The sequence below is a fragment of the Protopterus annectens genome, chromosome 1.part2 (genome assembly GCF_019279795.1).
Source record: "Protopterus annectens isolate FY-2018-M chromosome 1.part2, PAN1.0, whole genome shotgun sequence".
Classification (NCBI taxonomy): domain Eukaryota; kingdom Metazoa; phylum Chordata; order Ceratodontiformes; family Protopteridae; genus Protopterus; species Protopterus annectens.
Window position 1 is genome coordinate 406646358 of NC_056727.1, and position 16531 is coordinate 406662888.

A 16531-nucleotide genomic window follows, 5' to 3' on the forward strand; every position below is an offset into this window, starting at 1 on the left:
AGGTACTTGTTCATATTTAGGATATAGTTTATCCTGGTTTTGAGCAAGAAAACAGCCAGATTTAAGCTAAGTCTTTCAGAGTGGTTTTGAAAAATGGGAGACAGGGTATAGACCTGATAGATACAGGTCTTAGCAACCTTGTACAAGTAGAGAGAATGCCCAGCAGATTTGCTAAGTCTGTAGACAGGCAGGACTTTTTGGTTACTGGATCACAATGACTGAGAACAGAGTTGTGTAAAATTGTTAGTGCTGGACAGGCAGATGGATGCTGGACAATCTTATAGGTGATTAGAAGTTATGTTTATTTGAATTGATGTGACAGTTCTAACCAATTTAGGCTTTTCAGTGCTATACGGCAGTGGGTTCTGACAGCTTATATGCTGCAAATTTAGCAACTTTGTTATAGCATTGTTCAAGTTTTAAATTTTGTGAAGCCTTGAGGTTATTAAGGATGGGAGCGCCATAAAGAAGAGTGGGGAGGAGATACGTAGTGGCAAATATGATTTTAGTTGTGTCAGTGAGAAAGACTTTGGCTCTGTAAAGCATCCCTAGTTTTTGATGAGTTTTCTTACGTAATTTTTGTATATGCAATTGATGCAAATGCTAATAGATCACGCAATGAAAGAGCTCGTCTCTTGAATGCAGTCAAGGTCAATGGTAGATATTTATGGAATTACTGGTTAAAGTTATATAAACTCCAGTCCTTGACTTCAGAACATGCTTTTTTGTATCAGTCCATCAGCAAAACATTGTATAGAAATGTAGAAGTCTGATGACATTACAATCATAAAACCTACTGCGTTTCAAAAGCAGTTGAAGGAAGTATTGTATATTTGCCAGGTTTGATGATTAACATTTCTTTACGAGAAGCACAGTTACTGTAATTGATTTTTTTTTCTTTTTTTGTGAAACCACTACTGATATGCTGCACAGGTAAACTCCTGTACTGACAAAACCATACAAAGGGCAGGGCAGAGGGGGCTGCTTCCCCAGGTGGCAGGATGCAGAGTATGGCAGTGACGTTCCTTTTTTATGTAACTTGTATAATGTAAATCAATCTTTGAAGTATTTACTTTTACATGAACTTGTGGGGAAGATGAACCCATCACTTCACTAAGACAGCACAAAAAGTGAGAGAATGCAGAGACTTATTTTAAAAAAGGAATCTGGTATTAGATGTTATCCTCTCTCAAAAATACACTAGTCATATAATGAGTGGGAGGGAAAATGTGTTTGTAATTTGAAAAGGTATGATGAATATATATCAGAACAATGTGAAGAGGAGGCACTATGACAATATAATGCTTTTTTTCACCTCACCCAAAAGATGATGCATCAGGAGTGATGCCACTTGACTGCAAGGGTGGTTTGTATCCAAATCATTCTTCCTCATGTATAGTTTGCTTATCAGCTTCCATTCAGTTGTTATGTTTGGACATACTGGTCTTCAAATGCTTGCTTGAGCCTGTTGTGTTTATTCTCAAAGTAGCTCTTTTTGGTTAAGGGGTTCTGACAACATACCTGTATGTATAGCTTAGGTATTTATAGCAGCATATCTCATCCTGCTGTAACTAAGCTTGCTGCTGTACAATTCTCAGGTCTCGAGTTTGGTCCCTGGCTCATGTACTTTTTTGTGTGAACTGTCTAAGCTCTCCCTTTGTCCTCGTGAGATTTTGCCAGGTGCGCCAGTTTCCTCTGTCATACACCTGCTAAGTGCCAGGATGGACCCCACATTTCCCACAACCCTGAACTAGACAAAGTGGGTACCTGAAAGTAAATAAATAAATATCTCAGGGTAAGTTCATCACTTCTGTATTCTTTCACTGGTGCAACCTAACCTTTATCAGTTGTCAGTATTGGCAAAAGATGCTGCATCCATTACAAAAGAAAAGAGTTATCAGCCACCCTAGCCCTACTTCCTCTGTTGGACTATTGACAGACCCTGTCCCTTATATTCTAACTAATTGATAACAATGTATGCTAGCTAGGTCACCCCAAAGCTTTGCAGTAGTTAGGGAACTCAGGATGAACACATTTCACTTTCCCTCTCTATCTCCTCTTCACCCTATGGCAAAATGCAGGCCACTGATTTATCCCACTTCTAATAACTATGGCACTCCTTTACTATTTCCGCTATTACAAACGATGACTTTACTCTAATTTGTAACTTACAGTATAGAATTCCAGCATAGCTCATTTTTAGTTAATTGTTTTAATTAATGTAATAGTCATTTTTACTTTGCAACAACATAAGGAGGGTTGGTATAGTGAGGCAAGACTAGCATTGGTCTTGGGGACAGGGCTGATGTTGGGATTGAAATTACTTTTGGTAAGGCTATGATAGGCTGAGCAAGGGGGTGCAAAACAGATATTTTACCTCATGTTCCAGACTCCCCTGCTATGCCTTTGTAGGCACACTGCTTTCTTAAGCAGTGTTTGTGTTACCCAGGACTACTATTTTCACAACGTGGTCTCTTCCCCATCTAAAGCTTATTATCTTTTGCACTGTTGATCTTTTCTGAACACTGCATCAGTGGGCCCAGACAATATCCCAGGATGCCTTCTAAATAGCATGAACATGACCTATCAGGACCTCTGGAATTACTATCTAACTATAGCCTCCAAACAGGCTTCATGCCTTATGAATGGAGAACAGCAACAGTCATCCCTCTGCACAAAAGTGGGCCATCTACAGACTCTGGAAGCTATTGACCCATAAGTCTCACTAGTGTTATATGTAAAGTCATGAAAAGAATTATCATGAAAATGATCAATAGTGATATGGTAAACCTCCAGACACTGGACACAACCCAGTTTGGTTTCGTCAAGGGCAGGTCATGTCTACTCAACCTGGTGGACTTATTTGAGAAAGTCACCAAAGCAATGGATGAGGGCAAAATGGTTCACACTGCCTACCTTGACTGGCCAAGGCATTTGAAACAATACCCCACTCAGGCATTGTTGACAAACTCAAGAGGTTATGTACAAACCTGCATGTCACCCGGTGAATAGCCAACTGGCTCACAGATGGGACCCATAAAGTTAGAATTGGGGAGTCCACCTCACAACTGGATTCCCTCAGGGATTGGTTCTTGGACTGCTCCTTTTTGGCATTTACTTCTCTGAAGTCAAGCCCAATGTCAGTGGTCTCTGGCTGACTAAATTTGCAGATGATTGCAAATTAGGAGCTGTCATTGAATCCCACACTGACACAAATATTCTCCAAGAAGGGCTGGCACAGGCAAACAATTGGTGTCAGAGCCATGGACTAAAACTAAACGCCAAGAAATCATAATAGTATCCCTTAGGAAGTCATCCACCCCTGGTAACTATCATACTGACAACACACCCCTTTAGAGTTGACCCATTAGTCAGGGACTTAGGGACACACATAGACAGTAATCTAGCCTTTGATCATCACACGTCTACAGTGGTGAGGAAATCATTCTATATTGCACAACTTATAAACAAAGGTATGGCATCTAGGTCCAAGAAAGACATTACTCCACTGTATCCGGCATTCATCAGACCTATCATTGAGTACAATGCCCCCTTTAGAATGTACCTAACCAGACATATCCAGCAATTAGAATGTCCACAGAGCCTCCTCACTAAAAGAATACAGGGCGTAAGTAAAATGTCCTATGCAGACTGCCTCAAGGCCCTATCCCTGTATTCTGCTCCTACAGGCTTTTGAAGGGAGATCTATGCCTGGCATACAGGGCATTGTCAGACCCCACTCTGATGGACCTCCTGCATATCCATAAAACAGCAGCAGCAGAATTACGTGTTCTAAAGACTTAACCCCCACCCCCCACCCCCTTGTGATATAAGCAGGACCTGATGGAGACACAGGTATGTATCCCAGAAACTACTCTGTCTCTGGAACAGGCTTCCCATCCATATTAAGCAGAGTTCCTCTGTAACCCAATTCAAGTGTAACTTGGATAACTGGATGGGGAACAGGAAATTCATCCCTGGTTTGGCACCTATGTCTCTAATGGACACATGCAACCTGTAAATGGTTCATCTCCCAGACCACTGTTTGTAAATGTTTCATCTCCCAAACCCCTGTTTACATTTATCAAGGGTATCAGAACTTGTCAGTGATTTGGGATGCATGGCTAGGCTTAAAAAGGCCCTTGTGGTTGTTAGCCTAGTAAACACCTATGAACCTATTGACAATGGTCAGGATTCATAAGCATGTTCACATAGCTCAATTGCCACAAAACATAATGGTTCAAAATGAGGCATCCAGATGAAGCACTCAAGAATAATTAATTTCAAAACCAAAGGATAAAGAGGTCACACAGACAAACCATTTAGTAAAAACTGCAAGAGAAATCTAGACAGAGTTTTCACTGTGTGATACCTTAAACCTCCTGTAATGTAGGCTGATGGGATGTATGCAAATGACTCTTTAAGAACATCAAGTGTTTCAGCTGCATGCCTTCTGAATGCCATTGAGTTTTTATTAAGTCTTTATGACTACACTCAGGCTAATAAAGTAAAATTCTACTAGCTGTGGACATATGTGTTTTGGCCTTTTTACTGACCTTATCAGCACAGCATAACTGGATAGTTTGACTATACATCAGAAATACAGAGTCTTTAAACTCAGCTGATGCCCATAAACATTAATATTCCTGGAAAGTATCCCAACTAACATCCAGACTAAATGGTAAAAAGATCACACAAAAAAACATTAAAAACTGCAAGAAAAACCAAGCCAAGCTGGAGTGTTCATTGTGAGATACCTTCCTGCTGTAATGAAAAGCTCACTCAGACTTTGCCATAGTCTGCTGTGAGGTAAAGGTTAGTTTGCTTTTCTTATATTGCTTTCTTGTAATTTGCATTGTTTCACTGCCTTTTTCTATTTTGTATATTGTGATGTATTTTCATTATGCTGTGTTTTAATTGTATTCTGCTTTCAACTGCAAACTTAAACCTGGAAATATAGTAGGCCAGAGCTGTCTCTTGTGAGTCGCACAGAAATTACATTTTTTCCCACCCTCTCACCCTCTTGCTGTTTGTTTTTATACTTGGCTGTCTCTCTAGTTTCCTGCCCCTTATGCTAATTTGACCACTTATAGGTTCATAGGTTGGTACTGGGCTATCTACCCGAAGGCATATATTAGCCCAGCCACATTGTGCGGTATTCACCGCCCCTTTAGTAGTTCCCTAGACCCTTGTACTAGCAGCTAGTACCCTTGGCCCCTATCTAGTAGTGCTGTTGGTGTGATCCCCAGTGTGACCTTTCTGTTACCCATCCACTCATCAAGGTTCCTCTTGAAGAGCGATAGTGAGGGGCTCTGTCTTATGTAGATCGGGACCCTGTTCCATAGCAAGGGAAGTCTCTGCGAAGGGAATCTATCCCTCCAGCATGTTCTATTCATTGTTGTGTTGAGTTTTATATCCCTAGAGCGTGTAGTTCGAGTAGATTTGGTTTTGCTAAGATGGAGCATGTTCAACAATTCTGGGTTGGACATGGCTCTGTACGTTAGACAGAGATCACCTCTGAGAAAGCGGTATGCAACAGAGAACAGTCTTAGCTTTTTCAATCGTGCTGCATAGGGCAACTGTTTGAGGCCATTAATCCTCTTGTTTAGGTACCTTTGTGGTCTCTCCAGCTGCTGGAGATGTCTAGCCAGGTACATTCCAATTGGTGCATTGTACTCAACAATGGGTCTGATGAGGGAAGAGTAGAGGGGCACCATTACATCCTTAGATCTTGATGCGAACCCTTTCGTGATCAGATGGGTCACATAGAAGGATTTTCTAACCACTTTAGCAACATGGTTATCAAAGGAAAGCTGACTATCTACTTGGGTCCCTAGATCCCTTATTTCTTCTTCAGATTTCAGGGGATTACCTCCTATGTTGTAGTTTGCGGGTACTCTGCTTTTTCCAAAGGGGATTACTACACATTTTTTTTTGCATTTAGCTTTAGACCATGTCTTTGACACCATGCATCAGTCTCATTTAGGCCCTTCTGGAGGATCTCCATGTCGGCCGGAGACTCTATTATAGCACCCAGTTTGCAGTCGTCCACAAACTTAGTCAGCCACAGCCCTTCTGTGCTTGCCTGTACATCTGAGAAGTATATGCCAAACAGGAGGGGCCCCAGGTCAGAGCCCTGAGGCACACCACTTGTTACTGGTCAGGATTCGGACATAGATCCCACTACTTTTACTTTATGGGATCTGTCTGAGAGCCAGTTTGCAATCCATCTTGTGACATAAGGGTTTATGCCCAGGCTGGTGAGCTTATCAATAATACCTGATTGGGGAATGGTGTCAAATGCTTTAGCAAGGTCAAGGTAAGCCGTGTGTACCTCCTTCTCTTATCTATAGCCTGAGTAACTGTCTCAAAGAAATCCACCAGGTTCAGGAGGCATAATCTGCCCTTGATGAAGCCGAACTGTGTGGGGTCCAGCAACTGGAGGTTCCCAATCTCTCCATTTATGAGTTCCATAATGATTCGCTCCATAGCCTTACAGATCAGACTGGTCAGGCTTATTGGTCGGTAGTTCCCAGGGTCAGTTGTGGCCCCACCCTTGTGTAGTGGGACCACCATTGCAATGCACCATTCTATGGGCACATATCCTGTGGAGAGGCTGAGACTGAACAGGGTATTAAGATGCAGGGTTAATTCCTTTTGGAGCTCGCGTATGACACAGCCTGGGACACCATCTGGTCCCATGGAGGCAGTGTTTTTAGCTTTAGATAGAGCCTTATTAACCAACGTATCAGTAATAATTGGACTTACACAATCCCCTAGAATGGTAATAGGCCCTGTAGGTGGTGAGGGGGGGGGGGAATTTGCACTGAATCTGTCAGCCAAGATGTTGGCAATGTCAGAAGGGTCAGTGTATTTTGTTCCATTTTTGTACTAGCTCAGAACAGACCTATTTCCTTATACACTTATTTCCTTCTTTCTCCTCTTTCACTGGCTACTATCAATAGACACAAAATAGTAATTTTGTGAAGTCACTCCCCTTCAGCTACTGTGGCAGGGCTAGCCACCCTGCAGTGTAAACCTTGGCTGTAGATGATTGTCACTGTTAAAGTGACACCCCAACCCCATGTACAAAAATGGGAAAAAGGGGTCATGGATTGATGGATGGACTCCCCTTCCGCTATTTAAATTTATTGGCCATCCCACTGTAATCTACAGAGCCAGAATAGTAAGTGCCAACCCTCATCCAATCTATCTTGCTCTATTAAAATTAGTGTCTCTCCCCTCAGATTGCTAAAGCTTGAGTTACTCCCTTTTTGATATCTAACTGTGTAGTGCACACTGCAGCTGTTAGGATATTAACCCGTTTGTTTTATCTTACCATTAAAATCTGCAACATGTAGTCCAAGACCACTGATTACTAGACAGCCTACATTCTGCCTCTCAGTAGTCATCTTGGGATTGGTGCTTCTGTTTTGTTCCTGGTGAGAGAAAGAACACAGGGACATTATTTTCTGGAGACTGTTATCACCTGAAAGCCTGATAACTGCTTCATAAGTACCAGATTGAGATTTGTATATTTCGCTCCTGGTGAAAGAAGAGCAGAGGGCAGTGATTTCCTTACTGTTTTTGATTGGGCAGTGAGTGTCTGTGTGGGACCTTCCTGACTGGTTTGGTTGCTATTCAAGACATCTACCAGGAAAACACAACAACAAGCCTATGGACTCATACAACATCTGGGTCAAGACTGTTGATCACCAAAGAACATGTGGCTTGCTTCTCATCTAACAAAAGGTGCGACTGTTTTGCTTCTGATAAAAGAAGATGCAAAGTGAAATTGCATCCTAGCAGCATGAAGCTATGGTGAGACCAGCACTAGCAGTACCCAGATGGTAGCCAATTAGTTGAATCCCCACTTTTCATAATTTTTTGACAAGGCTAATTCTTTTCAATAATTACAGTGATTAGCTGCCGCTTAACCTAACTTCAGAATATCTCCCTAAATACTTCATCCATAAACCATCAGGGTCTACTTTAGCAGTTTCCCAATCAAGTGTTTGGCTGTGTCCTGTATAGATGCAGACATCTTGAGTTGGCATTTTTCCTGTAAAAGCACCCTTGAAATTTTCACCAATGCAGTTACACAGAGGGCAACTACTTTGCATTGATAAGTACTGCAAACCAGATACTCCTGACATTTACTTTATATTCTCACCACAATGTCTAGTCAATAAAAAAGGGCCTGTTGCCATGGATATGAACTATTACCAGCCTGATGGATATGGACATCTTATGGCAATGTAGAAATTTCCTCATGTTTACTGACAGCCGGCTAATTAATTCTTAAACTGAATAACAAAAAGCACAAGAGATGGAGCAGGATAGAGAAAAAAGTAAAATTTATTAAGTGCTTTCGTCAAATATTAGGAATGACTTCTTCAGAATTCCAGACAGTCTGAAAGACCATACTTTTATACATCAAACAATTAAGTCATCAATTGAATAAAATTAAATAATTAAGCATTGAAATGCTTAAAGAAATAGACTCCCTTGGTTTGTAGATTGTTTCTTTCATAATAAGATAAGCCAATTCATAATACCACTGCAGAGGACACCCTGAAACCAAATTACAAAAAATGCCAGCTGATGAATGTCATACAATGCTAAAAACTACTAGCAGAAGAAAGGATAAAACATAATATATATGTGTCTACACAACAGTAAATATATGCAATACAAAGTCCAAGTGTCTTAAAACAAACAATAACTGGTATCAAAATGAAAATTGCTGTGAAATCGTATGTAAAAATGAAAATTGATGACTTAATTGTTTGATGTATAAAAGGATGGTGTTTCAGACTGTCTGGTATTCTGAAGAAGTCAATCCTAATATTTGACGAGAGCGCTTAATAAATTTTACTTTTTTCTGTATCCTGCTCCAGCTCTTGTGCTTTTTGTTATTTGGTGTTTCTCTGGATTTGCCCGCATTAATTCTTAAACTGATAAGGTATGTGGGAGATGTAGTTACACAATGTCACTGGAGGCAAAGCACTCACATAAAAGCACTCCTGATGTCAATCAGGCTGTCAGTAGTGTCGCTCGTCTTGTACATATTAAGAAGATTATGAGGCTTGGTTGTTCGTTTAAGTAGTTTTTTACATAGAAACACATCAGACTGGCTGGCAGGAACATTAACTTAAAGAAACGGTCTAATTAACTGGCTACTACACATATGCATGCTATCACTCTGGCTGTTCACTCAAAGTAGCACTCTTGCTTGCACGTGCTCAGTACTTAATATACACGGGCCTAACAACTGGAATGGTTCTTAAAGATATATAACACACACTGATCTACAAGTAGTACACATGCTGCACCCATCACATACAGTACAAAGCAGACACATAGACCCACATATGCTAAGGCATGTAAATGTAACCTTCCTAAACCCCAAAAACCTCCTAGATGAAGTACACATAAATGCCATCAGTAGCTCTGAATGCACTATTTCAAAACACCCACATCAGCATATATAGCCACAACTCGTAGAGCCTCTACTTCTAAGCCCATAGGGCAAGCCACCACACAAAACAACATTCTGGTCATTGGAGACTCCATTGTGAGACACACTGATATCCGTCTCACCAGGCTGATTAAGGAGAAAGCCACATTCAGTTGTGTATCAGGGCCAAGATCCACCACATTACACATCCACTCAGGTCATTTGACCACAAGTAGCAGTATGGATCATTCATAGTCCATTCAGTGTAAATGACCTGAGAAGTACCTCCCTATACTGAAGAGAGACATAATGGACCTCTCTGAATGTGTGTCCCAGGCTGATATGAGCCTAGCACTGAGCAGCATTTTATCCTCTCCAAGTATGATGCCACAACATGAACAGAAGATGCCTGACTTTAATAATTGGCTGTTTCTGGTGTCATTCTAAGGGGGTGCAATGTTTGTCAGCATGGAAGGAGATGGTCAACAGACCATGCTGCTTTGCCAGAGATGGTCTGCACCTCTCCCGTCTAGGCTTCCAAATATTAGTTAAAACATTGTCCGGCCCATTGTGCCTTTTTTAGGCAATGCCAGACTGAAAGTACTTTTGACATAGAAAATCAAAATCAACAACATCTAAAGGTGTTACTGCTCAGTGTTAGGAGTCTAAACAAGAAACTCTACTCCCTACAACTCTTCTTATCCTAGAGATTGCTGACATCTGTGCAGTCACTGAAACATTGTTTAAAGCCACATAAAGCACACCAGCAATGCAAGAGTGCCTTCCACACATTTAGACCAGCTACTACACAGACAGGGACTAAAGGCTGAGGTGTCTTGATTTACATCAAAAAATAAGTATACCTCAAGGCTGGTCAAACAGGACAATGCACCTGAGCTTCTCCGTGTTCAAATCACCACAGGCAAAATTCCATACCACTTGCTTGCAAGCTATAGGTCCCCCTATATGTCCCAGGAAATCCGCAGAATGTATTTAGGCTTACTGGAAACACTCAACCAATCAATACCATATTCGTGAAAGATTTTAATTATCCCACTATTAACTCAGAATCAGATATGACACCAAATGTGCAGGCACAGAGCTTCCTGGATATTGTAAATAGAAACTCCCTGGACCAGATGGTCAATATGCCAACCTGGGGAGCAAACATACTCTGTCTAGTCATCACTAACATGGGAGAGTGCTGCACACCACCTAATGTAATGTCCTCTTTGGGAATGCCAGATCACAAAATGGTATCCCTTGAAGTAAAAATAAAATCCAGAAACCCAGCTAACCTTGGAATGTTCAAGAACTACTATAAAGCTAACTTCCTACTATTCAGTGATGATCTGGCAAAATTTTAAGCCCCCATAAATCTGCACAGATCTCTTCAGAGAAACCCTATACAAGTATTTAATAGCTGCAGAAGCAGCTGTAGCCACCAAATTAACTCAAAAAACAAGTCACCATGGTGGAATCACAACATCAATTGGCTGTGTATGACAGATGGAAGAAAACCATGGTAAAAATTAGGTGTAGCACACAGCAGAATAAAAGCACTCTCATCAAACTAAAGAACTCAGAGCACAAATAAAGTCTACAAAATCCATATCTGAGGTAAATTTGGCCTCCCAGGCCAAGGACAACCACAAGACATTCCTTAGCTACATCCGCAACCTCAAAGGTGATACACAATCACGTGCATTGCTCATTGTCAATGAAGCCACCTTTACTGAGCCAGAAGATATAGCACACCTTCTGGCAGACATATTCATCTCTTAACTTTGCCCCCTCTCCCCTTCAATCTCCCCTCAGGAAATACCATCAAATATAGCTCACCCCACTTTCACTATGGAATAAGTCCTCAATGGCCTTGCTAAAGACTAGAACATTGTATCGATAAGCCCAGACAGTATCCCAGGATGCCTTCTAAATAGCATGAAACATGACCTGTCAGGGCCTCTGGAATCATTATTCAAATGTAGCCTCCAAACAGGCTTTGTGCCTTACAAATAGAGAACAGCAGCAGTCATACCTCTGTGTAAATGTAGGCCATCTATAGACCATGGAAACTACAGATTCGTAAGTCTCGTTAGGCTCATATGCAAAATTATGGAAAGAATTATCATGTAAATGATCAATAATGACATAGGACTCCTCCAGATGGTGAAACCAACCCAGTTTGATTTTGTTAAGGGCAAGTTATGCCTACTCAGCTATGTGGACTTTGAGAAAGTCACCAAAGCAATGGATGCGGGCAAAACAGTTCACACTGCCTACCTTGACCTGGCCAAGGCATTTGACACAATACAACACTTAGGCATTGCTGATAAACCAGCTGGCTCAGAAACAGGACCCAGGAGGTTAGAACTGAGGAGTCCACCTCTACAAAGAGGCCAGTCACATGTGGAGTCATGGATCTGTCCTTATACCACTCCTTTATGGCATTTACTTCTCTGAAGTTAAGACAATTTACAAGGGCTTCTGGCTGACCAAATTCACAGATGATTGCAAATTAGGAGCAGCCATAGAATCCCCCACCAACACTAATGTTCTCCAGGAAGGGCTGACATAGACAAATAACTTGTGTCAGAGCCATGGACTAAAACTAAATGCTAAGAAATGCATTATCCTTCAGGAAGTCATCTGCTCCTGACAACTATCATATTGACATCCCACCCATAAGAGTCAACACAATAGTCAGGGACTTGGGGACACATGCACACAGTAATCTAGGCTTTGACCATTACATGTCGACAGTATTAAGGAAATCCTTCCAGCTTATAAACAAAGGTGTGACATCTAGGTCTAAGGAAGTCATTGTTTCACTATATTCAGCATTCATCAAACCTGTCATTGAGTACAATACCCCCTTTGGTGTCTACCTAACCAGGCACATCCAACAATGGGGATATCTAAAGGGGCTCCTTATTAAAAGATTACAGGGCATATGTAAAATGCCCTATGTGGACAGCCTTAAAGCCCTATCCCTGTATTCTGTCTTCTGCCTGGCATACAAGGCATTGTTGGAGCCCACCCTGATGAACCTCCTGCAAATCTGCAAAACAAACACCACCAGAATTACCCATTATAAAGATGTAAATTTTGCCTGTGATATAAACAGGATCTTATGGAGAGACTGGTATGTGTCCCAGAAACTACCCCTTCTCTGGAACAGACTCTCCATCCATGTGAAGTAGGGTTCCTCCCTACCCCAATTCACATGTAACTTGAACAATTAGATGGGGAACAGGAAATTAATCCTTGATTTGGCACCTTTGACTCTAATGGACACAGGCAGCCTGCAACTGATTCATCTCCCAAGGCCCCACTCACACTTATCAATAGTACCAGAACTTGTCGAAGACTTGGGTTGCATGGCTAGGCTGAAAAATGTCCTAGTGTTCATTAGCCTAGCAAACACCTATGAACCTAAGAACCTATAATTAATTACTAACCTTAATACACTGTGCAAAGTTGAAAGGTGAGTTAGAAAACTTAGAGAAGTTCTGTCAGCATGCTATTGCACGTTTAATGTGATACAAGGCTGACAATGCTGTTTAGGGTGTCACTCAAGTGAACTGCTTGGCTAGTTAACAAGAGCTTTTTTTCCATTATATTATAACAGAAAAAGTATGAAAACTTTTCTGATATTCATTATAACTGCATATTGCAGCTACAGAAAGAGCATACCACAAGTTATGGCTCTGTAGGTGCATATATGTTAGAGGGTTCAGCACTAATCCTGGTCTGTTGTGCTATACTAAAGAGTATCCTGCCCTGTAACTCTAGCTCAGAACTGGTGCATTTATTTTGTACATCATGCATATGCCTACTGAGTGACTACAGGGGTATAAGCAAAGTGCACAAGCTCCATAGACTTGGCACCTATGCTTTTGGGAATCGTGAGAAATTTTTAAACCGTATGTTTGGCCACAAATAGTACTTGAAGTTAAATAAGCATTTTTCTAAAAGTCATCCTTGGTCACTACTGTTTCCAATGGTACTTTGTTCTTTTATTCACAGATTCTTTTCTCATTATATATATGCGTTTTGTATGCTGATGTGATTTTCCTCCCTACCACTCTTGCGTCCTTCCAGACCCTGCTATGGTGACCCTTCCCCTCATTCACTGCTTGCCCTTTTGAAATGTATTGATGTAGATATAAATCTGGCTGATAAGGTGCATCACATTCTTACATGCAACCTCTCCTTACTGACTTTCCATCTCATTCCCTTGGATGCAGGAGACAGTTTGTAGAGATGTCCATCCCAAAAAACAATTATCAGTTAATGAGGTGGAAATCCTAGCCCATAGCCTGCTAATTAGGAATCCTACCAATGGAAATGACAGCATATGCATAGAAAGAGAGATTCCTTAAATTGTAGATAGTGGTGATATGAAGAAAACAGGTAAGCAAGTTACATGTATGCACCTAAGCATGTGCGCATGCATTAAATTGTCAATATAGGAATGCTTATAAAGCACATTAAAGGGACTACAGCTATGTCTTTTGACTATTAAAGGGGGTATAACTGAGTAAAGAAAAGTATGAAAAGGGGGTTGCAACAAGCAGGGGATCATGCACAAGGGGAAACAGGAAAGATACAAATGGGATGGTGCACACACACATTTCTTATTTATTTTTTAATTTTATTTTTATTTTTCAGGGACAAGCATGTTTTTTTTTAATGAAAAAGAAAAGATGGAAAAGAATTTAAGTATAAGCAAGGGATAGTAATACGATCGGGTTGATAAGCAGAGTCAAACAAGCATAAAACAGAAACAAAGGCTGTCAGAGAAGAGCCTGACACACTTGAGGGGGCAGTGGAATTATACAGACAAAGAGGACAGCAGTGATGGAAGGGATCACACAACAAATAGGGTAGGGAGGTAAAGCACAAGGAAGGGGATCATCAAGATGGTGGATAGGTTGGGCATAACCTTCTGTATCACACTGCCAATGATAGACCCAGGAAGAGGTCGCAGAGCAATGTGACCATCATCCCTACTGGTCTCTGTGTGAAGTAGAGAAGGCAGAGACACGTTGCTGTGCAAGTCAGACCTGTCAACTTTCCCTATTTTGAAGGAACATTCCCATTTTCAGGCCTGATTTACCCTTCTACAGGATGTCCCTATTTTTGGAGATATTTCCCTATTTTGTGAAACCTCCTCATCACATGTCACATGACCAACTTACTAGCTGCAACAAGTACACACATCTTACATTTCTATTTTTCTTAATCAAAAATAAATTACTTTGTGCAGTAGAATTTTGCAATGCAATTCATCAAACTCTACAGATGTTGCACTGCATCTTTGACAATGTGCTTATATTTTTCCATTAGTTTTGTCACTCTATTTTTGAACTTGTTTCTGAGTAATATCACACATTCCTACTGGAAGTGAGAAGAGTTGTGTAGTATTTGGCATTCAAATTTTATGCTAAGTTAGATGTCCAGAATTTTACCTGGATGGCCCCACTTTTCAGCGACTTTTGTTCCTATTTTCAATGTCTGTAGGTTAAGCGGTATGTTTAGAGCATGTGTTAGGTAGCTACAGGAACATAAATGTATGGGGCCTATATGTCTGCTGTCGATGAATGCACAATGTGGACAGCATTTTCACAGACCTGTGTGACCACTCAACCTCTACTCAGTGCCAGACATACAAAAAGCACTTTTTTTTACTAGAGAATACTGCTTTCTTCTATCTCTTTATTTATTTATTTATTTTGGGGGGGTGTAAGACCTACCTCACAATACCTGTCCATGGTTCTTCTATATCTGACTGATGGTCACCACGCAGGTAGAGCAAAGCCTCATACTTCATGACAAACAGGCATCATACTGTGACTATTGGTGCAGGCATATATCAGGTAAGGCTGTGAATGTTCGCTTATAATTTTTTTGCCAAAGCTTGGAAGAAATTGTAAGAGTAATTTATCCCATGCAGCGAACAAGTTCTTGCTAAAGGCTTTCAATCTCAATGGTCTGCAGATGATTAGCCATGAGGTATATGACCAGCTCTTTCATAGCTTTGCATACATAATTAATGACATCCATGGTGGCTGTAGCCAGAAGAGATGACATAATCAAGTAAGACATTGTATCATCAACATGATACATTTCACTAAAGATCAGGTTACCTGCCTGGCACAGGAGCTAAGAATCACAGGAGGCAGCCTGCTAGCCAAGCCATCTTCAACAGAGACAGAGAAGTTCAAAGCAACTCTTCACAGAGAGTCCAAACAATTCTACCATCCATGCTAGAGTCCTGGGTCTTAGTGCAGAGTTCAGCCAACCACCCAAAATTGCTCTTAGAGATGTCCCAAGTGGATAAGTCTTGCATGGACTAATATCTGCCATAGTAGATGAATGTCCAGATATGTACATTTAACAAACATACCCACTTTTTTCCTCAGAAACATCAGAGCTGCAGGTGCATAGACCACCAGCACAAGTTATGTTACCTATTAATTTATAATATCACTGTGTTCAGTAATATTTATTAATTCTCCGGGATTCTGGTATTGCTGAAGAGTCTTGCTTAGTGTAGGTCTTTTCTACATTTTCACAGGTACAGTGCCATCAGGTTTCTCCACTGTGGATATTCAGCTGCTTGATGTCAGACAACTGTCTGACTCTGATGATGATAGCCAAATTCCGTCATGGTTGGGATTACAGTATCAGGGTTGGACAAGAGCAGTGCGTCATCCACATCGTCATCCCACTTGGTAGAAATAAATTCTGTGCCTGTTGTCACTCATCTTGTATATTCAAATAAGACAATGAAGCTGGGTGTTCGTTTAAGTAGTTTATTACACGCAAACACACCAGGATGGATGACTGAAACATAAAACTTAAGTGAACTGACTGACTGACTACTACATGCATGCTTTCACTCTGGCTGCTCACTCAAAATGGCACTCTTGCTCAGTACTTATATGCACGTGCCCATAGACTGGAATGTTTCTTAAAGGTACAACACACACTCTGATCTACATCCTCCCTCTTTGAATATTTATCAGAAAAAGCAGCCTGTATGAAAATATTGTACTCTTGCTT